General features: G+C 27.8%; 1 pseudogene; it reads left to right on the top strand.

Moving 5' to 3' along the window:
• The window catches only part of LOC142325679 (dynein heavy chain, cytoplasmic-like), a 71,784-nt pseudogene extending 46,953 nt beyond the window's left edge, over positions 1-24,831 (top strand).
• The last annotated feature ends 1,092 nt before the right edge of the window (positions 24,832-25,923 follow it).

The following is a 25,923-nucleotide window of genomic DNA, read 5'->3' as shown; positions in this document are numbered from 1 at the left end:
TCGTTAACGTATAAAGCATACTATGAACATTCTCTGGATGTAAGTAAATTCAAACAGGGTGCGACAGTTTTAATCAATGTAAATCAAATGAATGTATATACTGTTCCTGCGATATATTAGTGGGAAAGTTTTAGGTGAAAACAGGAAAAAATCATCGGATTTTGTGGGTGTTTCTATTTAACGAGATTGTATATTATAAACCAAGTAGAAGTAGCCAGCTCTAGCAATGTGCGTGTAATGACTATTATGAAAAACGTGATTTCAATGATTTCGTCTTCCATTTCGATGACCGAAGGTGCCGGTTGGGTAAAAGATAATAATAAAATTTATATAGATGATGATTGTATGTTTTTTAGTTTATGCATACTTTTATCAGTGTTGATGGGTTTTGCTGAAGATTATAAAAAAAATAATCATAAGCAACAGACAAAAATTAGTGTTGAAACAAAATGTTAACAATGAAAATGCAGTAGTTGCTACAGTTTCAGATCATAAATCTAAATTAGAAATAATAGACGTTGTATGGAGTGTACTATATTTAAGAGCGGCGTCTGTATATAAATTGGAATTGTCTAAATTGAAACCTAAAAATAAAGAGTTGTAAATGGAATTCAGAAAATGGAAACTTCACGAATATCCAACAGTCTGCAAAAAAAATCTATAAATGGAATGTAAAAACATCATCGCACTTAGACAAATTGCATTATGCTATTGTAGGTTTTCAAACTAATAGGAAAGATAACGCAGTTAAAGATACATCTAAATTTGGTTCTTGTAAAGTGAACAATGTTGAAGTGATGATAAATTCAACCCCACTTCCTTACTTAGATTTACAGGGGAGATAGATGTTGATGTTAAAATGTTTACAGATTTTCAAAAATCGTATGAAAGTGTCAGGTTGCTGTACACATTTTCAAATTATAAAAACAGTTATCCATTATGCATGATTGATTATTCTCGGCAAGATGAATCTATAAAAATTGGCAATATTGATTTCAAAATTGCCATTCTAAATAAACGATTTCAAATCCTTTATTTAGAATGGATGATTAACAGCTGTTGCAGTGGAGAATACTGTGATGTCATCGACAGGCTATAGTATGTTATAATAAAGTACATTAAAATAACAAACTACAATAAATGATGCAAAACTAATCTTATAAATTTATTGTATTTTGTTGCTTTAAATGAAATATTTAGCTCACTTGAATTTGAGTGAACAAAACTGTTACATTAAGAATGATTAGCTACATGTAATTGATACCTACACTGGAAATTGAAGAAGAGCCTGTGCAAAGTGTGGGTAATTTTCTGACTAAACAAAATTTGGCTTATATGGTTCATATCTGTGTTGGGTTGTTATAGTATATAGCACTATTTTTCAGTCAAAAATGCCCTAAGATATTAATGCCCTTGATAAAAATGCCCTTTTCAAGATATTTATGGATGTCGAAGAAAATACATAAAAGAATCATTTAACCTGAAAATGATGCTCGCAAAAGACTGCGAGATATGTGAATTTTGCCTGTAAAAGACTGCATAATACGTGACTTTTCTCCAGAATAAAGTGGGCATGCCCTAAGTCATGTGCTGCTCTCTGACTGGCTGTTGTGCCCAAAGCGGTCATCTATAACTACTAATACGGTTATCGCATTGAACCTATGTATGTGAATGTTATGTAATTACAATATAAAATGTAAACCGTCATCCATAATCCACATTAATAACAGTGTGGCTGAAATTGACAAACTGTCAAAGTTCTTCTGCTAATCATTTATCAGAATTTTTAGATAATTTTTTTATTTGGGTTGGAAAACTTTACACTTTAATCTGGATTACTTTCACTTTATAAATGGCACTATGGCTTGATTATTTTAAGTATGTTTGTGTTTTTTTTGTGTATACTTAAGATTTGGTACTTTACAAGAAGATGCCCGCAGCTGATGTGTAGTTAGTCAGTTGTCATTATAGTTGTTAGATGGTGCCACTGAAAGGAGAAAATAAATAAATAAAATTGTATATAATTAACTTTATATAATAAATAAATATAATCTAACTAAACTTAACCTATGCCTGCTAACCTTGATTAGCGAGTGTAGGTTAAGTTTGGTTTGATTATATTTATACTTTATGTTAATTTATTATATAAATTTAAATATATATATTTTATTTAGTTATTTAAATAAATTTATTATACAGTTATTGTATTATTTTAATGTTATCACAGTTCAATGTTTGTATTAAAAAAGAAAAAAAAAAATGTACTATTTATTTATTTTCTTCTTTCATTGGGGCCATCTAACTAACTAACTAACTACAATGACAACTGACTAACTACAAATCGGTTGTGGGCATCTAGAAAAGTACCTAAGATTTTTCTGTGTGATGAGATTTTTTATATTCAACATGGTTTTTTGTTTTTGTTTTAATGGGATCTCTGTATATTTTCTTTGTGTTTTTTATTTTTTGGGATTTTATACCTTTGCTTCTAATACAAGGTGCCTTTAAATAATTTAATAGAATTTTTACAAACTTTACTATTCTTTTAGCTAAAACCTAATGCAGCATTCCCTTTGTGTTTGAACAATAATTCTTATGGTATTCCTCCTAGAAAAACATATATATTTTTTCATCATTTCAGCCATTATCAATCCACTGCAGGATGAAGCCATCTTCAGTGTGTTTCCATCTAATACGATCTAGTGTGATCTTCTGATAATTCAGTCTAATGAACTTGATAATATAATCAATCCAACAAGCCTTTGGTTTTTTGTGAGTGTTTAACATCTAGTGGTATCTATTCACTACATTTATCAGTGCTAACCATTCTACTTTTATACATCTGTTACCCGCCATTTTAATTATTCAACTTTCACGATAATATCGTGTACTTTCGTTCTCTGATCCATGTACAGGTCTTCCTATCCCGTCTGATAACTTCAAGCATATATCGTTCCACATTTTTTTGTGTAATATTTCTTTTGTAATGATTGAACAGTTAATGCCCAAGCTTCACTTGCGTATGTAAGGACTGGCATGGTGTATCGAAAACTTTCTTTTTAAGGCAAAAGGGGAGTTTTTTCTTGAAAACAGTGTTAGGTCTCCCGAATGCCTGCCACCCAAGCTCAACTTATCATTCAACCTCTTTTGATTGTGTCACCCTCAGTTGACATCTGTTGGCCAAGATGTATGTATTGATCTACCTGTTCAAGGTCTTTCTCAGAGACAAAGATCTTTGTTCCTTGGCAAACTTGTAGAAAATGACTGGCTCTTTTTAAAGTTTATGTAAGTTTATCTGTAGAACATATGATTTGCTGCCATTTCCAGTTACTGTACGTTTCTTTATAGTTCTTCTGGTTCTTGAGAGAACTATTTCATCTGTGAATTTCAGGTGGTTTAGATGTGTGCCACTTATTAATATGCCCTCCTCTTCCCATATCAGCTTTCTAAATACCTCCTTGATGCAGGCTGAGTAGAGCATGGGTGATGCAGTGTTGCCGTGTTGTACACCTTTTTGTATATTTATCTCTGCCGTATGTTCATTGACATTGTAGTTTATGCTTTTTCGTTTATCTATTGTAGCAAGTTTATGTAGACTGTGTTTACCCCCTGGTTATGTAATGCAGTTATTATAACTTACATTGTTACTGAATCAAATGCTTTTTCAGTCAATAAAAGCCATATAATGGCATGGTATACTTGTGTTTCTTCATGACTTGCTGAACAACCTGGATGTGATCCATTGTGCCAAAATTGCTATCTTGGTGAAAACCTTGCATATAACTGAGTGGATACTTATTGGACAATAATTTTCAGGTCTTCCTGAATTCTTTCTTGTGTAAAAGAATCACTTTGTCTACGCATTTGAGATCGTTTGGTTTTTGAGGCACTTTGAGTTTAGTTTTGCAAGTGCTGAGTGCGACATTTTGCCACCAGCTTTCAGCATCTCAGCAGCAATATTATCTGTTCCTGAAGCTTACCCATTTTTCATTGAATTTATAGCCTGTGTTACTTCTACTAAAGAAGTATGTGTTTCTTCTTCTATGCGTGTGTGTATATATACATATATATATATATATATATATATATATTTTATTTTTTCATCGTAAAAAGTGCTTTATAAAACTAATGTGTATTTTAAGATCTTCTAATCACAAACCATTTTGAGCTATTTACCGATATTACAACCCACAAGCTTTTTAATCTTTTTGTAGGGTATTAATTTCCTATGTTTGGTGAATTATTTCTCCAAGGATAAAGATATGTTTGCCTAAAAGTTATGTTTTTAATTTCCATTTCACATCATAAGAGGTAGTGGGTTGGTAAGTGTATTAATAGTTGAACTTTGATATGTTGAAATTTCAGAGTACTTAAATATAGCTTTTATTATAATCTTTTTGAACTTATTATGCAGTTGTCACTTTTTTAAAGAGTTTATTTATACTATTCAGTCTTGCCTACTTGTGGTCTTAAATTAGCTTAATTTACTGTATTTTAAAATTATTATTTTATCAAATTTTGCTTAATGTAGATTTTTCAATAAATAAGTTATTAAGCAATAAAAAATTAAGGAAAACTATTTGTTAATATGCTATTTAATTTATTTAATTTTTTTGTTTTACATTATTTAGAAAACTTTAAAAAGTAATAAGTTAATCAAGTAGTATTATTAATAGATCCTCTTTTCAAATTTTAAAAATGTTAGATTTTTGAATATTTTAAGGTGTAGTAATAAGAGGCTGTTTTTGGAGATTGTATTTATATCTTTGAGGTTTATTTAGAGTGAGTTAAAATTTAGCACAGTATTCACTTCTAAAACTGAAGAGTATAGGTGTTTTTTATTCATATTCCTTTACATTTGGTAATTTTTACATTTCTTGCATGAAATGTAGGCTTAGTTGGAAATGGATTAGAACTTGTACCTTTATCTAATTAACTATGAAGATTTTTAATAATAGCAGCGTTCCAGGCTTTTCCGTGTACATAAGTGTATTTCAATTTGTATTTATGTAGACTTTCCTCTAAGTCCACCTTTGTTTTTTCATTTAGCTAGCCAGTTTTCATTGATTTCTCTGAATCTTCACTTTTAATTTCCTTGTTCATCATGATTATTGAAGTCCATATTTTCAATTTTGTTTCAAACAAGATAATTTTATATTATAAATTTTAATTTGTATTTTATGTTAAAAAAAATTCAAAGTTTAGAAAGTGGAACCATATAGATTTGCAGTAGTTCTACCTGGGTGTTTGAAGTGATGTTGGCATCGCTAATAGTACAGTGGAGGGGATAGTGTTCTGTTAAGGCATTATATGTAGGAAGAAATCTGTTGCTTTGTTGGACTTGTATTGTTAATTTTTCATTCTTCATTTCCATTTTTTATATACAGTATTCTTCAATACCAATTGCTTTTTTTGTTTATTTTATCCTGTCTTTTAATTCATTCTTGTCTTTGCAATGCTCCAGCCAAAATCTAATGGCAGATTAAGATTGAGGAGTGAAATTAAAAAGTAAAATCAAATATATAACACTGAACATTTATAACAAAATAAACTGGGAGAAACAATTAAAGATTTCAATACCTCCTCAGAAAATTTTCTAAAAATGAAGAAAAATAACTTTTAGAACAATATATACAATTTCAAAAAATATAGCAGTTTTCACTTATGTATAAAACATTGATGCCATAAAAGACATTATTAGCAATATTTTTAAAACTAAAGAAAACAGATCTGCAGATAAATTACACGCACAAAAGTTCATGGAAAATTCCAAGGAGAATTGGTTTCAGATGGAAAAACAATGAAAATAATGGAAAATTTTGGTAGAATACAATGGTGTAAATTTCAAATGAATAAATTATTTATAGCAAAAGAAAATTTACGTATAGAGGAAAGAACAATTATTATTTTAGAGGAGTCATACATTCATTCAGTGTATGAAAAAAATTATGGTTGGATGATGGATCTATTAATGGCTACAAAAATCCATATCCAGGAATATTGTATTGATATTGTACAATATCAATACAATAATATTGCTTATATTGTATTGGTGTACATTGGCAGTGTTGCAAGAGATTTGATTTTTAAACTAGGCCACAATCAAGGAGATTGCTAGAATATGAATGCCTGAGAACTGCAAAAAAATTATAGGAAACAAAGAAATAACAGTTAATATCAATTCTTCTATATTATTCATTTTTGGTAATTAACAACAATCACAATCATAATGTTAAATTATACAAGATGCAGAAAACAAGAACTGTTAAGAGTATAAAGAAAAAATATTTTGTGCTCAGCAGATATTTAATGAAATAGTGTAGTTGAATAAGCTTTGCTGTAAATAGTATACAGACAAAATATTGAAGGATCTTGGTCACTATTTGTTAAGATTCCTATTGCACCATCCAGAACTCAACCAAATTGAGCTGATTCAACCAAATTATCATGGAAGAAAATGTGTCACATTGGCAAAATATAATAAAAGAAATGACTGAGAAATTTTTTTGTGAATTGTTAACTGGTTATTGGAAGCAGTCCTGTGACAACATAACTTAGAAATAGAACAGAATTATTACGAGATTGACAGAGTTGTTGACATACAAAACTAAAAGATTTATGATAGTGAAAACAATGATGGTAGCACCAGTCAGTCAGTTGTCAGTGACAATGATATTGACATAGATAGGAGTGAGAGGCTAAATTAAAATAAAAAAACCTTACAGTGGTCTCATGTGCATGTAATGTGCATTTTTGTTGGCATTCCTTGTATCTATCCACTGATCCAACAATCCATCTCCAGCCAGCGCGTCAACTTAGCTTTCTAAACTTTGATGAATAAAAGGATGTTTTTCTTGTGTGCAAAATATTACCTTTTAGTTTAAACCATGTTATAACAACCCGTTATATATATTTTGAATTGTGTACCTTTTATTTGTTTTGTAAATTTTCTAATAATTTTTATGTATACTAATTGTAATATTTTCTGTGATAGTTTATACGTTGTATTTGCATGTGTGTATAAGTATAGTCATATGTTTATCTATATGTAAAGATTTTGGTGGTGATGTGAAATTTGTGTGGGTTTGCTATTTTTATGTGAAAAAGTGAATGGTTATGTTATCAATATTATAAAACTTTAAGATGTTGGTAGTTAATGCATTTTTAACAGCATTATTTCTGATTGATCCTTACTTAGTCATCTTAAAGCTTTCTAGCTGTAAGAAATGCCTACACAAAGCAAACCCAGTTAGGATATTTTATAATTGAAGTTTGGGTTGGTAGATTTACAAAGATGTAACAGGCTTTTTGCCTAATATATATTGATAGAAAAGATCTAATTTTATGTTCTTTAAGTTTAGTTATTAATGTGTTTTGTATTATTATTAAACACTTTGTAATTAATCATTTGATTAGTGCACTGCATGTTGACATTTTTTATCTAATATGCAAGTTGCTCAGAATTTTTCCATAAAAAAATGCAATGTGTCATGATAATATTTTAGTTGTAAGCAAATCTATGTTATGATAATAGTAATGGTGTAAATAATGGTAAAAAAAAGTTAGTAGTTTTCTGTTTTTATTATAATATTTGTAGACTCTTAACATCAATGATTGATTATATTAGGTCCAAAATATTATTATTTTATTTTTAATTATTAAAAGCTGCAAATAAACAATTTATAAATAAGCTGTTTTTTCATTAAAATTTAAAATTTTTGTATGGGAAAGTTATAGACTAATTCTTGACAAATTTATTATTTTTCTTTGTGAAATGAAGAATACATATTTCAATCATAATAATATTATCTTTATATTTTAAATATCTTCAGATGGGTGTCATTATAACCATACTGCAATAAATTTTGATTTATATACATATACAGGCGTATAATTTTTATCTCTTTTAATAATGTGTCTGTCTCACCCTGATTCTTATATATGCAACATAAGTTTCTTGCCTTATAAACGCATTGTTGTTTTGACAGAGATGTGTTTTTTATAAATAAAGTTTATTTTTCTTAAGTCCTTCAAATGTTTTCCTTTTTTTCCAAACTATTTTATTTAATTTAATGTTTGTTTATTTATAACTTAGGAAAGAATTAAATATTTGTTCTTTTGCAGTGCTTGTGTAAATACAATTGTTTATAGTGGTCGCCATGAAAGATGAAGTTTGTGTTTAAACTATTCTATGTTGGTTAAAACAAAATTACACAATAAAAATTAAGGTATCATTGGAAATTGCAATTATTTTTGTGTTAACTGCCCGGCTGATTTTAGTTACCATCATTCATTTGAGAATTAGGGATGTACAACATTTGTAGCAACACATGATTGTTTCTCGATAATTATCATTAAGATTTAGCCCAAAACTATTATTATTTATTGTACAGGTTTCAAGTAAATTCATCACGTTTTGGGTAACATTGGTGTAGAAAAAATAAATTTCTGCATAATCAGGCATAATTTTGTAGAATTCATATTTGTAGTATCTGAATTCATAAACATTCGCGTTTTACGGTGAGGATTATTTACAGGATCATAAAAATCTATTTAAAAATATGGCAATATATGATGAACTGAAGAAGCCATCCGAGTGAGCGGTACAGTTTCAACAACTGTGTAATATATTCTGTTTGTGTTTTATTCATGAATCCTTTACATCACTACATGTGTTAATCGGTATTTATTTTAATTATATTATTACAATTGTGTTCATTTCAAGTCATGCATGAAATAAAAAGGACCTTACTTTAGGTTTATGGAACAAGTAATAAAATGATAAATAACTAATAAAAATAATGAAATTGTTAAAAATACAGTTGTTTTTAACCGTTGTTTTCATATTTAATTATTATTATTCAAATACTGTTGAAGTCCTAATAGAATTAAATGTATGCCCCTATTCACAGATAAGAGCTTGTTGTGCAATACCAGGTAATGTTATAGTAGGATATTGTTATAATAAATTGTGTAATGTTTACTGATATGATTTTAATGGCGTTTTGTATTCTGTTATTCTTTTTATACAAATGAGTCTTTGATAGAAATATTTTGAGTAGTAAAAATAAAAATATATGGAAATAACACCAACAGTAATAATAATAATAATAATAAAATAGAATTTACATTTGTAATAGTATTTACAAATATTATAATTTATAATATTAACGAAGTATAAAGTAAACTGATGAAACTGTGTGAATTTAATATTAAACCATGCCTGCATGTCACTGGTCTGTATAGGAACAAATAGGGTGCATGCTGAACTACTAGTTGCAACTGCTTTTTTAATGATTATTTCATACCTTTCCCACCTCAATTAAAAGCTTGATATTAAATACTTTGTTTTCAAAGTACAGTCATCTTATTCAAATTGCTTCAATGATTACAACGATGTGTTTTTTCCTGTAAAATATTGATTGAAACTAAAGATAAGGTTGTCTTGTAAAAAACGCTCTGCACGCTTAAATAATTGTAGTTTTGGGCTAAATTTTAATTATCATTATTGAAAAACAATTGTTTAGTCTACCTCCAAAAGTAGAACATTTTTATGTTGATCGGTTTTGATTTTATAGTAATTCAAAGTTGATGTCAAAAAAAGTGAAAAAAATCGTGATTTTTCCGCTTTTCATGTCTCTAATTTTAAGCAAAGGATGGAAATTAATATTGGCCCAATCCAGTTAGCATAAAAATAATTGTAGTTTCCAATGATACCTTCATTTTTATTGTGGGATTTTTTTTTAACCGAGATACATTAGTTTAAAAACGAGCTCCATCTTTTGTGGCAACCACTGTAATTGTATTTATACATCTATCAAAAGCATTACTGTATAATATATATTATAGTACTGTATATTGCATTGTTCAGAGTAAGTTTGTTTTTTGTTATCATGAATTTCTCGTAAAAAATAAACCAATCTATTTTCGTTAATTAGAAATATCTGTAGCTTTAAGTATGCTTTTCTTATCATAATTAATGTTAATCTAAACAAAATAAAATAGAATTGAATTAATTTTGTACATGTTTTTATTTTGTAAAACAATTTGGTAATCACAAGATGTAACAATTTAATTCCTGGAATGGCTGCTTCCTGTCACTCAGGTGATTATTTCATAATAGTGTTAGTAATTGTGTTATTACGTGTTTTACTGAAGGTATGGATAAACCTTAATTTGATAAAGCCGGTTGTTTGCTAGCGATTGAAAAAAATAAAGATGTTTCTTAAAAATGAGTGATCAAAATTTAGAGCAGCAGACATAAATAAAATTTTGTATGAAAATTTGTGAAACTGTTATTAAAATGTTGGAAGTAGCATTTAGTTCGCATGCTTTGAAAAATTAATGGTAGAACATAGTGGAAATTCTTGAGTGAGTTCACTATGCCCAAAAAAAAGTATATCTTTTTTATTTCAAGTAGTCGATGTGTTTCTCCAATCAGAAGTGGATTCAGTATTATTCAATTCAAGAGGACCACCAGTATTATTGAACAGGGACAAATAGTCAGCCGACAATGCTATTTAAAAATACTCTGCTAGAAAGATTACAAGATTTTCTTAGAGGAAAAGACCTGTGTTGTGGATTGATTAATGGATCATACATTACAACCATGGTCCACTATGTGGTGGATTCATTGTGTGAATTTCTGTTAATAAAATTGAATACTAAGTATTCTTCTTAGTCATATGACTTAGTTTTCTGTGATTTCTGGCTTTTCCCAGATTCAATGAATTCTTTTCACAGGACAAAGATTTTCTGAGTTACCCATTGCATGTCATCAAGGAACTTATTATTTTGGAAAAAAAATTCATTCCAGGTCTCTTTCAAGAAATAGAAATACCGTCATAACCAGTGAAGAACTACACAGTGGGAGTACTTTGAAGGTGACTGCTGTAAATATTAGTCTCAGGTTGTTTTTTACAGGTGCATTTCAGAAGTTAAATTGTTGTATCTTGCACATAAAATTAATTTGAATTCCTCTGTATGTCATTTATTTGTTTCCAAAAATAATGTTATCCCTTAAACTGTAATTCTAAATATACATGCTACATAACCAAAAATTGACTATACATTTTTTATTTACTTAAATTTCTCATAAATCGGCTAATATTTATCTGAATTTTATTTCAGTCATACTAAGTTACTCACTGAAGTGCTTTCTTGTACATATATAACATGAAATTTAAAAGTAAACTTTTGGGAAATGTTTTCATTTTAAAATATGTACAAAGTATGTAATCTTCTATTAATAAATTAGTTGTGATATTTTAGTTTATTTGCTTGAGCCAAGAGCAGTAATTAACCAATTTCAGTTTTAGAATATTCCTTTTTCAGACTTCTATAAATACTGTCAAATTACGAATTTTTTCAAATATGTTTGATAAAAACTGCAGGAAAGGCACATATATTTAAGCAAATTCATTTAATTTTATTGAAACTTACCACACGATGAATGGACTTTCTGAAAACATGTCAGTACTAAACAGTTAAAATATTTGTAAAGAAACATTCATCCATTGATGATTTTTGTTTACTTCATTATGTTGTTATTTCTGGTAAGTTTAGAAAGCCATTAATATTTGTTTTATTCATAAAAAGAAATTCCATATTTCTCTACATTGACAGCAAAAACTGTCAAATAATTTTACTTTCAAATAGAAAATATATTTGAAGTCATGTTAATATAATGAATAACCATCCAAAATTTAATACTGTGTAACTTTCATGCTACATTTAAGCTCACAACTTTCATTTATGTCTTATAAAAACTGTGATTAGTTGAGATTCTTTGCTAGTTAAACTATCATTATATCTAAAAATGTGGTAAAATCAGCAGTATTTTAATTGGGAAATAATGTGGGAAATAGTAATATAAATTGTTATAAAAAAAAATTATTAAATACTTGTTTAAATCTATAACTTTTAGTGTATATTAAGTACAATATATTTATGTGTAATACAGTATATACAAAAGGAAGAATTTGTCCTATTACATTCTATCTTGCGTTGGTCCATCAAAATTAAATGGTTTTTGCCTTCAACTCATCCATACATCAACTCATTTGCTTTCCTGTATTCCTTTTTCTTGGTAAAAGTGTTCATTCTGATAATTGCTTGTCATTAAATCTTGTTAAATGACTAGCCCACTTCCATTTCAATTTCCTTACAGATCCTATAAATTTTTGAAGGATATTTAATCCCCTCCCACTCATTTTTTTACCTAAACATAGTTCATTCCACTTCTATTTGGGATACATTTAGTTAATGGCTTAAGAGTTCATTTAAAAAATATATATATATATATATATATATATATAATTAACTGTTAATAAAAAGTGCATCTTATACGCTTTGAAATAAATGCATGAATTAATCTCAGAATTTGCATTTACAATAAATTTCTGTACCCCATTTGTATAGAAATGGTTTGCATGTAATATTTCAAAGTAAATCACAAGAGTAAAAGAATTAATTTAAATTAAAAAATTGTTTAAATGCGATAAATTAAATTTTTTTAATTTAAAGATTTGTTGTAAATACTAATGTTGTAGTGAATTACATTTTGTAGCTCTAATTGTTGATTAGTTATTTTATTGTTGTAAGTATATTTTATTATTTTCAGGGTTTAGGTGTTTTGTTTTGTTTCTAATTTTATACGTGTATGTAAGATTATTATGTTTTATATTGCATAAATTTGTGTTGTATTTCATTTATGTTGTTATGTTAACTTTAATATATATTTTATTAATGAAATAATTCTTTGTTACTGATTATTTTGTGTGTATGTTGGCTTGAGTTCAGGTTATATTATTCTTAAAAGGTATAAAGATTTAATGAAATTTAACTAAACCTTTTTTGTGTGTGTAATATGTTACTGTTATGTTAATTAATTAAACTTTTCTTTTTTAATCTACACCTTTTCTTTAAAAATGACATATAAATGTTATCACATTTTACTATTTGCATGTAATTGTGTAATAATTGTGATAATATTTTAATAAATTTAATAATAAGAGTTTTATGCATTTGTTTATATGTTGAATGTCTCATAATTTATTTAAAAAAAGAAAAATTAAGTTATTTTTTAAAGGTTAAATTGTTGTTTTATGTTTCTTCTTTATTGCTGTTAATTATCGTTTGTATTTTAATTTATTAATTTTATTTAATGAAATAGTAAAAGTTCATCTTAATTCTTAACCAAACATATATTTTCAGTATTTTTTAGATAAATTATTTTTTTCTAATTTGATAATCATTTTTGTTCTTAAAAAAATTTCATTATCATTTTATAAATATGAATATTGTTTTTGTGTATTTTTAGTAAAACTGTTATTTAATTTGGGGCATTTATGTTATAATTTTTTTTTGTAACCATATTCCATTTTTCTTAAACTATTTTTTCCCCTGAATAGTTCACCTTGGAACACAGATCATTTATTTATTTGCAGTTGTTTCTTTTTTTCTGTTTTTCTATCTGCCCAGTACCTCTTCATTCTCTCTGATATCTCTTTACTTTGTTCTTCAGAAAGTTCATTGCTGTTCATGGGTTTTGGCGCTTCTTGGAACCTTTTATTTTCATCTTTTATTATTCTCTTTAAAATTTATTTTTCTCTTATAATTTCTGCAGTTGTCTTCAATTCTTTTAGGTCTTCTTGGAATTGTGTGAACCATTTGTCCGTAGTTTTTTTACTTTGGAAGAAATCAAAAATTTGTTTAGTCGATATACTATTATTCATTCAAAATAAATAGGAGTAAAATGGAATCTGTCTTTTCCTAATAATCTGACATTTTTTCAATTTTAGTATAACATTTTTTATTTGAATTAATTTTACCTGATTATTTTGAATTTAAGACTAAATTTTTTGTTATTATTTTCGTTTCTTTTTTCTTGTAGATTTTCTAGTAGACCTTAGTTGTACAGTCTTAGGGTTTCTGCTGCATAGAGTGCTTCCAGCTTTATCACATTTTTATAGTGTTGAAATTTTGAGTTCCATAAAGACTTATATGTGGTTTTCGTTTGCTAGAAAGCTAATTCCATTTTATTAGCGTTAATAGTTAACGCTTTTTTATCTAAATAATTCTGACTGATCCATGCTCCGAGATATTTGAAATTGTATACTTTCTTTATTTTTTTAATTATTTATACTAAGGAAATTTGGGCAGTTTTTATCATTAGTCAAAATTTTTGTTTTCCCAAATGTGATTTTTAGTTCTATTTTAGCAGCTTGTTTTTCTATTTTTTTAGTATGTTGTTTAGCTTCATTTCAGTTTTTAGCTAATAATGTCATATCATCAGCGAAAGCTAATCTTTAGTTCTTTAGTTCCCACTCTTATTTCATTATTTTTGATCTAAATTTTTGTTCCATTCTCTACCTACCTTTTCATTAGCACAGTAAAAAAGTAGTGGAGAAAATCTATCTCCCTGTCTTATGCCATTTTTGATGGCAAAAGGATCTGATAATTCTCCCAATTCTCTTAATTGATAAAAAATTAAATTTTTTATCAATTTACTGTAATCTATTCACTTAAAATTTTTATGATGTCATATTTGTGATTCATTTTTGACAAAAAAACAGTTCCTGTTATTGAAATTTTCATTTAACTTTTTACAGCATGTAGTGAACTGCATCCAGCATTCTTAATGTTAGTGAACTACTGCAACTAGTTCATTAAACCGGTCTCTGGTGATTATTTTATCTTACCCTTTACATCTTTCAATTTTCAGATTACTACTTCCCGAGTTGTTTTAGGTATTGTGAAATAATAAATTATGAGTACAGTTTCTGTTAATCCAGAACACATTTTTTTCCTATATTTATCAGTATGTACTATAGTTTTTATAGTGCATAAAAATATGAAGTTTCTTGTTTTGGCAGTGGTGCTCATCTATTAAAATAACTATTGGCATGTAAAATAAAAAAAATGTAGACTTACCTTGCTTCATCGATCTGTCTTGAAATTTTGTTTGTTTATCTAGTTATGCAGTTTAGGATTTTAACCCCACGATCAGGCCGTATTTTAAAAAATATAACTGCACTGATATTGTTCATATATTTCACGATCAGAAATGTGCTTTTCATGTGGCATGTTATTAAAAGTTGTCTGATAAATATTTTTAATTTAAAGTCGTCCTGTTCTCTTCTCTTCAGCTTTATGATTGTTGTTTGCTGATGATGTATCATATTAAAAAATAAATAAAAGTAAGAGGTAAGTTTAATTTTTTTTTCTTTTAAATAAAACCATTAAAATGAAGTACTGGCAGTTCTGATCAGATAACCTTTTATTGATTAGATAGTAATAAATTATACTACCCTAAACTGATAGTAACTTATTGCACTGTATTATTGATCCAATATTTTAATGATTATCTGTAGTTTGATTTTATGTGTAGTATCAGTTAAAGACTTTTTTCTAAGATTAATGATTGATGTTCATGGTAAAACAATCTATGTGTTGAAATATATCACTTGTGCAGCTGAATTTTTCTAGTATTTCAATGTTCTTGACTGTGAGGTGCAATAGTATTTATATTTGACTGTTGATAAATTTATTGTGTTTTGTCTTCATTAGGTTAGCCATACTCATTACAGCTATTTATTAATTAATTTTCTTTTAAACAACTGCAGGCTAATACCAAATTATAAATATTTAAGAGATGAATTTTTTGGTGATTGAAAAATGCATATGTTGTTCAGAGATGAAAGACAAAAGATCCTGTTACTCATTGTAAAGATTGATGGAATTACTTATAGCAATAACAGAATGAAAGAAAGGAAAGAACTTTTAATTTTATACTGAAAAATTATGTTTGGATATTTTGTAAATTTTTGGTAGTATAGTGCTTAAAAAAAAATTCTGTTATTAGTTCATGAAAACTTATTTAAAATTTATTGAGAAGTTACCTTATAATATTTAAAAAAAATTATTTCTTTGATAGTATTTACTTTTTAGTACAGTTTTGGAATAACTAATGTGTGCACCACAATTTTGGTTATGAATGTATCATATTAATGATAACCATTGTTATATCACGTTAAAGATTAATAAGTATTAAATCATTTAAAAAGAGCAACTGATTAGTGGTGTTGACATGATTTAGTCTATTTACTTTAAAAATCTTTGTACTTTTAATTTTTCTAGTATTAATCAGTTGGACACAGGGAAATAATTGGAGAACAGGTTTGTTTAAATAATTTGCATAAGGGAGATATGTAAGCATTTTTTTTTGTATAGGTATGGATTCTCTAATATTAATTTTTTTAAATGCTTAACTGATACTTAAAAAAGTGATGTGGTATGTTTAATTTTATTTTTAAATGTGTTAAATTCAGTTAATATATTGTTAAATGATGAATTGAAAGTAATTTATAACATACAAAATTTTAATTATTTTTATCTTTTTATTTTGTACTGGTCAGAACCATAACTTTTATGCTTTATGTTAAATATATATTATAAAATAAACTTGAGTAATATCTGAGTTTAAATTAAAATAAAAATAATTATAAAATTGCATTCTAATATTTTTACTTATATTTTATTAAAAATTTGTTAATAGATGGAAGATAAAGCTAGCATTATACCACTTGTTGCTGGAATAAGAAGAGAAGTTCAAGGATTAATTGCCGAGGTAAGAAATATTTTACTGAATTTTATTTTTTTATTGAACATGTTCAGTAAGTTTGTCAAATTAATTAAAAAAATATTAATGAATTTAAATTATTAAAATTATAAAATTGAGGAAAGAAACATTCACATTATTTATATGTTTTTGTAACTATTTTAAAACATTGCCAATAAGTATATGTTCAAAATATGGAAGCTTTCAAGTTATGCATGACTTAATATCAGAATTCACTGACTTTCATGTAGTGGGAGATATCATGGTGTTTATAAATTCACAGTGTGTATTATGAAATCTTAATAAAAAATTGTAATCTATTCACAAAAAGTAAGTGTTATTTGAACCTTTAAAATAATTATCATTACTCCGTAATAATAACCTGCCGGGTTAGTGTAGTGTTAAACTCATCATTGGAAAATCAGCTGATTTTCAAAGTTGAGAGTTCTAAGAAAGGTCTTTCTACCCTAATAAAACTAGTTACTTTTATTTTGATTTGAATACTAGATCGTAGATACTAGTATTCTTTGATGGTTGGGTTTCAATTTACCACACATGTCAGGAGTATTCAGCCTGAATCTGTTCAAGACTATACATTTACTGGTACATTTACACTTGCATGCCAGATTGCACACAGATGCCTTGACATCTCTGGAAATTACTGTTAAATCATGTCACTGTGCTATTACTCTGTAACCTGGTATACATAAATAAATAGTTTGTGAGTTCTGTTACAGAAATAATATATTTTTTACTATTTAATACAACTTTTTTTTTATGTCTCTATTTTACTGTTTGATTAATATTTTTTTTTAATTTAATGTTTATGTTTAAAGAAAAATGTTATTTAATAGTTAATTTTCTTTTCATCAGTTTATCTGTTTAAAATTAAGATTACTATTATCCTTTGAAATTAAGAAACATTGATTGGTTTGCAATGGTTTTTGTATGATGCATATGTAGGAAATAAAGTCTCAGACAAAATGTGAAAATTTCCGCTCCGAGAACATTAGGCTAACTAGGTAGAATTAAATTATTTTTCATTATTTCATCTACCAAACATTGTAATTATTTGTGAGAGTTGTCACTTGAGTGGTTTGCATTCATAATTTGTAATATGAAAAATCATTGTTGATATTTATTCATTATTGTTGTTTATTTTAGAATTGATTATGTCATTTCACACTAAATGTTAAAAATCTGAAGATGCTGAATTACACCTTGTATAACATAAAGTAATAGAAAGAATTTTTTTGTTATTATTGTATAATTATGAGATTCTATTGAAATGTTTATTATATGTAATCGTAATTTTGATTTTTGTAAAACAGGGAATTCAGCTTGTTTGAGAGAGTTACAAGTTAGATCAGTATGTCCAGAGATTAGCAGAACAAGTTTTTAGTTTTCAAGAGAAGGTTGAAGATCTTGTTGTTGTAGAGGAACAGTTGGATGTTGATGTTCGTTCACTAGAAACTTGTCCATATTCAGCTAACACGTTAGCTGATATACTTAGTAAAATACAGCATGCTGTTGATGATTTGTCATTGAGACAATATTCAAATCTTCATATTTGGGTTAATCGTCTAGATCAAGAGATATATGTTTCCTATACAACAACATAAAATAACAATAAAATTATTTATTTCAGTTTTTATAGTTATATATTTACACCGAGGTGTCAGCTAACATCATGTATACATTGATGAATACATTTAGAAAAAATCTTGAACAATTAAGTCGATGTATTAATCCAGAAATTAATTACTGTGAAACTTGGATAATTAGAACTTGGTAAGGACCACATAAGAACATCAGATCATCAAAAAATTTGTCAAATTGTAAGTTAGTGACTTACAATAAAAAATGTACTGAAATTTAATTTTCCTTTGATTTATTCCTTGATTTCATCCAAGAAAAATTCTGTACCCCTAAAATCACCTGAGTTATGATAGACATCAACAAAAATTTAAGGTGAGGTTTTAATGAAATTGTTATACATCATTTTAATTTTCAGTGAAGAAAATGGTACTTCTGTCTAAAAATAGGTTTGTAAGACATCCAAATTTTTTTAACACAGCCTCAAGTTTTTCTCCCATCATTGTTATAGTTGAATTTCTTTTACATCCATCGTTATATCAACATGTTGATTAGGTATATAATTCTTTCTTTCTGTACTGCTTAAGTTTATATGTCTTATAATACTTATGAGATGTTTGTTATGTTTTTCTCATTTACTATTTTATAAAGTTTTCCTCAGTTTTAGATCTTATGTATTTTACAATTTTTAGTATTTTAATCATAATATCAGTGATTCAGGAAGGACTTAACAAATTTAAAAGCATATAAAAATTTATTTAGATAAACTTACAGATTCGGGTGAGGTCTCATTTCATAGCAAAATTTAACAAGTTTTGATTCATGTAGTTCATTAGTACTGAATCTGGCCACCAGCACTGTCACTAGTGTTGTTAAAAATGGCTACATTTACTGGTGCAGAATGTGGTTGTTGCTGTGTGTTTTTGTTTCACGATTTGCACTCGGCAACTACAGTTCAGCATAATTTTCATAGAAAGTATGATAGGGAGCCTCCTAGTAGGCATATAGTTTACTCTTGGCACTAAACCTTTCTTGGTTGTTCTGTTAAACATACAAAATCATCAGGATGCTCATATGTCCCTGAAGCTGCTATATAACTCAGAGAAAGCTTTGCACATTATCCAAAAAAATCACCTTGACATGCATCACATGAGACTGGCATTCCAGAAACAAATGTTTGGTACATATCATACAAATGATAGCACTTGAAGCCAAACAAACTAACCATGTTTCAACACATTACAGATGATGACAAAGTTACCTGGCTACAGTTTTGTGTGGAAATGATGGATAGAATTGCAGACAACAATACATCTTTAGACAATGTAATTTTTAGTGATGAGTCAGTGTTTCACATTAGTGGCAAGGTATAACAGCCAATTATGAGGTAGCAAAAACCCTCATGAAACTTTGCAGCATATTTGTATCCTAAGGTCAGTGGTTTTTTTGTAAACAAAGATTGTAAGGCCCATTCTTCCCAGAGGCAACCGTAAATGGTAATGTTTTTCTGGACATGCTTCAGTTAGATGATGACCAAGATGAAAGCCATTACTATTAACAAGATGAGGCACCACCACGCTACTGCCTAGAATTCCAAGATTTTCTAGATACTCGATTCCCAGATCTGTGGAGTATTCATGATGATCCAATGCGTGGCCACCTTGTTCCCAGATTTGACTCTGCCAAATTTTTTATTGTGGGGTTTCATTAAAGATCAGGTTTATGTGTACCACCTTTGCTTACTCATCTTGTTGAGCTGACTTCAAATTAACACCACAGCTGCAGAGGTAACTCCTGACTTGCTAAATATAGTCAAAATCAGTGTTTTTCAACCTGTGCGGTGCCCCCTCCTAGGGGCTATGATAACACTAAATGAGGGGTGTGAGCATATTGAAAAGAAAGTATTATTAAAATAATTTATTTACTTAAAGGAAAGCAAAACAGAATACATTCTGACATAATAAATAATAAAATACACATTTATACTAATATAATACACTTCTAAAGAGGTTTGTGTCAGTTCTGCACAATGTATTTATTAATAATTAATTTATCAATACTAAATTAAAAGCAAGTTTAATTATTATTAGTGACTCCCTTGGGCCTGTCTTGCAGAGCAAAGTTCTTCAAAGAAAGGTTTGATATTAGAAATAGACACTCTTGAGTTCTTTTTTCTATTTTTAGCTGAAATCTATATTTTGTCTTCAAAGCAGCCACCACAGAAAATCCAGTTTCGCAAAGGTAATGGTATAATAGAAATGGTAATATGCTAATAAATGGTATAGTATTTCATATTCTCTTTTTTCTGTGCAGAAAATTCATCATCCACCCCTATTCAATTCTACCAAGTTGTCATCAGCAAGAAAATACTTTTTAAAATTGTTTGCCAATAAGGCTAAATGATATTCAATGGTTATAAAAACAACTTTCACATGTTGTTCTTCAGCCTTGTAAGTTTTAACACATTTGTAGGTTTTTTTTGCTTTAAATTTCTGCTCCACAATTCTAGTTTTCTACAAAAAGCATTAAACATTTTGTAGAAAAAAGCTTAATGTTTAATTTCCCTCATATCCAACAAATGTGTATTTGCTTCTTGGAGTTGAAGATTCAAGGTACTTAATTTTAATAATATATTGACCAAGTAGCTCATTTCCATCACAAATAAACCATCTCAAAACTTCTGTGCTTCCGGTTGTTTTTCCTCTTCTAGAAAAATGGCAATTTCATCTCTTAATTCATAAACATATTGCAAAAATTTCCCATGTGATAACCATCTTGCCTCGCAATAAAGTAATAACGCCAAATATGATGCATCCATGTCTTTACAAAGTACAGAAAAGATTCTTGATTATAGAGGTTTATAAAATCATTTAAGATAGCAAATAATGTGAGTGCTGTTGCTTTGAGTTCTGTTGGTTTGCAGAAAAGTAGTTCTTCTATTGCTGACATACCATCACAAAATTGAACATAGGAAATGAAATGAGCATCTTTATTGTTACCTGTCGCCTCATTAAGTTGAATTGAAAACAATTTGTCACGCAACTTCCGTAAAAGCTGATGCTGTACATCTTCAGCCATATCACCAATTTGACAGGCAACATTATCATTTGATAGAGGTATGGAATGCAATTGTTTGACAAAATTATCTGCAAACATAGTTTCTACAATCTCAATTGTAACTGGCAAAATAAGCTCTTCACCAATGGTGTGAAGCTTCTACATCTGGTTATTTTATATGAAACTTTATAGCAGGCAAGTAAAGCTGTTTCATTTGCAGGCAAAGGTTTTTTAAAAATGGTGTTTGCTTTTCATATAATTTTAATTTTAATTCGAAGAGTTGTTAGGGTTTGTTAACGTACTCATTATAAAGCGTTTCCAAATGTCGTTTAAGTTTATTAGGTTTCATGCTGTCTGCTGCCAAAATTTTTGAGCAAATGACCCACAGAGACCTTTCTTCTTCAGTTCTGGTAAACCCAAAATTTAAGTATTGTTGAGAATATTTTCTTGATTTTATTTTTGGAACCATGCTTGTCTGTGCACTTGTTGATGTTTCACTATTGTCTAATGCTCGCTTACACCCACTTAAATATTTATCCATGATTCTGTATAAACCTACTGCCGTAATATTTAATTTTGTGAATTGTAATTAACATGCAACTAACACGCAAATTACAACATACACAATAGAAGGATCGACTTGACTGAGACTGGCTGGAATTGAATGAAGTGCAGGATTTATACACATTTGTACAGATGGTCCAGAATGTTTGAGACAAATCGTAACTTCTCGCGAAACCATGAGAATGTCCAATATGGTAGACACAAGACAGAGAGCAATAGAGAGACAGCGATTCTCTCTACAGCGGGTTCTTTGCAGCAGGTTGGTGTTGCCAAATATTAATAAATTTACTTATTCTTGGCAATTTTTAAGGTTTGTAATTAAGGTCATAGTGTAGCTTTAGCTTCAAAATACATTATTATTGTATACATTGTTATTATGTGAGAGAGGGGGGCACGATGAAAATTATGATCGAAAATTGGGTCGCAAATACTGAAAGGTTGAGAAATGCTTGTGTAATTGAAATTGACTTCAGGTGGTATGTATGTTGGATTATTAATGGAATCCATATCGAATCAAAGTAAATGTTGGGTGACAAATTTGATTTTGTTTTTCTATGAAATGAAACCTCAACTGAATTTGTAAGTTATCTCACTAATTTGTATATGCTTTTAAAGTTGTGAAGTCCTTTTTGAATCACCCAGTGTTTTGGATTATAGCAACATAAAAATATTTTGTAATTTTACCTTTATTTCATTTATGAGAAATAGGAATATGATCTATAACTACTTATAAATGAGATGTTATAAGGCAAATGTAGCTTAATAAGTATATATATATATATATATATATATATATATATATATATATATATTAAATAAACCACTTAGTTCTAGAATATTGAGATAAAACATAATATTAATTTTTCATGAAAGTACTTTTGTGGGATCCCGCATCTTCAGTCACGATTGAAATAATTCCATTATTAGATAATAAAAATATAAAAATAAAAATATTGAAATGATGATAATTGTGTATTAATTTACTTGAGTGCTGCTATCTGTTGCAGTTTTTATAAGAACATCTCCCTCAAATACTGCCTGATGGTTTAGGAAATTGAAGTTTACATCTAATAATATAACAGTCCTTAAAAAATTAAATCACCTTTGGTCTCATAAAATTAACTCTTAAATGTGATTAATAGAGCAATCAAACACATACATAATATCAACAAAAAGTTTAATGATGAAATAAACATCATAAAACATGTAGCGATTGAAAATGGATATGATATTACTTTAATAATATTTGTAAAACAATAACAAAATAACTACCGTACAAACAATACACAATAAATAAGTGAGTGAAAAAATATACACTAATAATATCATTAAAAACATTTCTTACAACTTATAATAAAGAAATATTTAAACTAGCTTGCAAACTTATAACCACATATTGGATATTCATTATGCAATAACAGAAAAATTTCAAACATAATCGAGGATGTGTGATCCCGCAAAAGTTCTTTCATGAAAAATTAAAGTAAGATATGTCTTATCTCAATATTCTTTATTAGGTGGTTTATTTAATAGAATTTAAATATAATAAACAGTACAGAGGAATAATATAAATCTTAAAAATAAATGAATTTGTGTATATATACAGAACAGATATAGGGTCTCTCACTGCGGCTAACTACAAGAGTTAAAGGTGGTGATGTGCGACACCTTCACAGTAATGAAAGAAAAAAAACAGACTTTGGGGCAGTTATGCAACAGTTAATGCTAAGGATTAAAAACATTAACCATTCATAGTTCAATTGAAACTAGTTCTTCCTGGTCAAGCAGTAAATTTGTCAAAGTTGGCTGTAATTTTAATTAACTTGTTTTTGTTAGGAGCTTGTGTAAACAAGTTCAGATGCTTTTTGATGATCTTACAACCCTTGTTACATCTTTTCTCTCATCTTTTGCTGCTTATTCAATTTTTAAAAAAATTGTTTTTCATATAAGTAGGTAGTTTACAGGTGTAAATGACTAATTCTTTTATATATATATATTTTGTTTTTATTCTTTTGTATGGCAGAGAGTATTTGCATCCTTTTTTGCTTAAATTTAGGTTCTTTGTTTGGATACCAACATCTCAATAAAACTAAAAATTAAAAAAAATTGCTCTAAAAACTAAAATATTAACTAACTGGAAAACTGTTAACAAAACCAAAATTGGTAGCCCATTCTATCAGAAACTAAAAATTTTTTCTCATTAAAAAAAAATTTAATTCTGCATTCTTTATGAATAACATTGAAATTAGTTACTTGACAATGATGAAAACAAAAACCAATATTATAAGTGACTAGCATAAATGAGAAAAACCGATGGTTTGTTGTAATAAACAGTGATATCTCATGACAGCAAAGTTAGATGTATTTCAGTAGATAATACTCCAAGAATTAAAATTCAATAGAATTGATAGATGGGTCGACAAATGATCTTTTGGCTGAGTAAACAAAAAAAAAAATAATAATAATAATTAAGACTGATGTACATCAGTATTAAATTAGTGATAAAAAGACAGAAAGACAATGATATTGAGCAGGAGAGGTTATTTCAATAATGCTGCACTAATTATAGGTGACAGTATTTTCCAACCTAGAAGTATGTTATAGTACAAAAACTGTGTATAGTATAACAAAAAAGCATTGAATTGCTTTAATTTTTTATTAAGCGAATATTTTTTGAATGTATAAGAAACATAGAATTAACAAGATGTGCTTCCAGTTAATCCCCTTCCGCCAGATTTATATTACCAGTGCAACAGTATTCAGTAGTAGTTAAGAAAAATTGAAATTATTCCAAGTTTGAGTTAAGAAAGTTTCATTGTAATTGCAGTTGATTTAAAAAAAACTTTTTATTCTAAATTTTGTGTATTTTTATGAATAATCTAAACCTTTTTTAATTAATTAAAGGGCTGAAGGAGCAGATTAGAAAAGTATGTCAGGAAGAGTATTTAGTTTGTGGAGAGGGGGATGAACAAGGTGGCCCTTGGATGGAGAAGGTATTTGTAATATATTATTTGATACTTTTTTGTTTGTGTATTACATTATTTGATTTTTTTTGTGTGTTTTTTATTTATAAAGAGATTAGTTAGTTTATTTATATAATGAATTTTTGATTTTGTTTCATTTGAGGGAAATGTTTATTTCTGATTTCTGTTAATTTTTTTGTCAAGAGAAGAAATGAAAGGAAATTTTTTTAATTTTTATATAAAGTGAATTTTAGAAAGTAATTTCAATTGTAAAAGCACTGATTAGTGTATTAGTGTGATTAATGTCTAATTCAATTTGTACACAGGTAAAAAAAAAAAAAGAAAAAGTACTTATATGCAACATAACGGCAGTGTACAAGTTTTATGATGAATTTTTAAAACAATCTGTTTTGTCTATTTCTGTGTAATGAATTTATAATTTTTTTTTTTTATACATATGAAAATCCTTTGTACATAGAAATATTTGTTTGTAGTAAATCATTTACAACTATCTGAGAACAGAATTAAAAAATCTTTTTTTTCCCGTTATTGTTGGAATATTTTCATGTGATGCTGCATCAACAGTAGCTTATTTTCTTAATTATTTATGTATAATTTAGTTATTGTATATCATTTTACCAATTAATATGATAACTTATTAGTTAATTTAAAGCTTATACTCTGTAATCAGCTTAATGAGACTGCAAGAATAATAAATTTAAACTTGAATGTAAGTTCAATCATATGTAAAAGAGGAATATTTAATGAATTAGCAAGTAGTCGGAAGGCAGTCTTATTAATGTTTCTACACTAGGTATTTTAAATTAATTGATTTGTTACTAGTATATTTCTCAAGTATTTATTATATTTTTATATAATTGATAAATTCATATATCATGGATTACTACAATAATATGTACAATTTATAAAAAAAAATAATATTAATAAGCTACTGATAACCCAAGTTCATGTGAAAATCTTCTGTTTGTTTTGTTGTATACTGAGATGGCTTGTAAATGACCAGATGGAACTGGATGTGGAGTATTGTAACACATTAAAATGAGCTGGGTTTTATTTAATAAAAGTGCTATGTTTTTGAATGATATTAATTGTTAATCTTAT

Source organism: Lycorma delicatula, chromosome 5, assembly GCF_047948215.1.
Source record: "Lycorma delicatula isolate Av1 chromosome 5, ASM4794821v1, whole genome shotgun sequence".
NCBI classification, from domain to species: Eukaryota; Metazoa; Arthropoda; class Insecta; order Hemiptera; family Fulgoridae; genus Lycorma; species Lycorma delicatula.
Note: the sequence above shows the minus strand (reverse complement) of the source record. Positions and strands in the feature narration are given on the sequence as shown.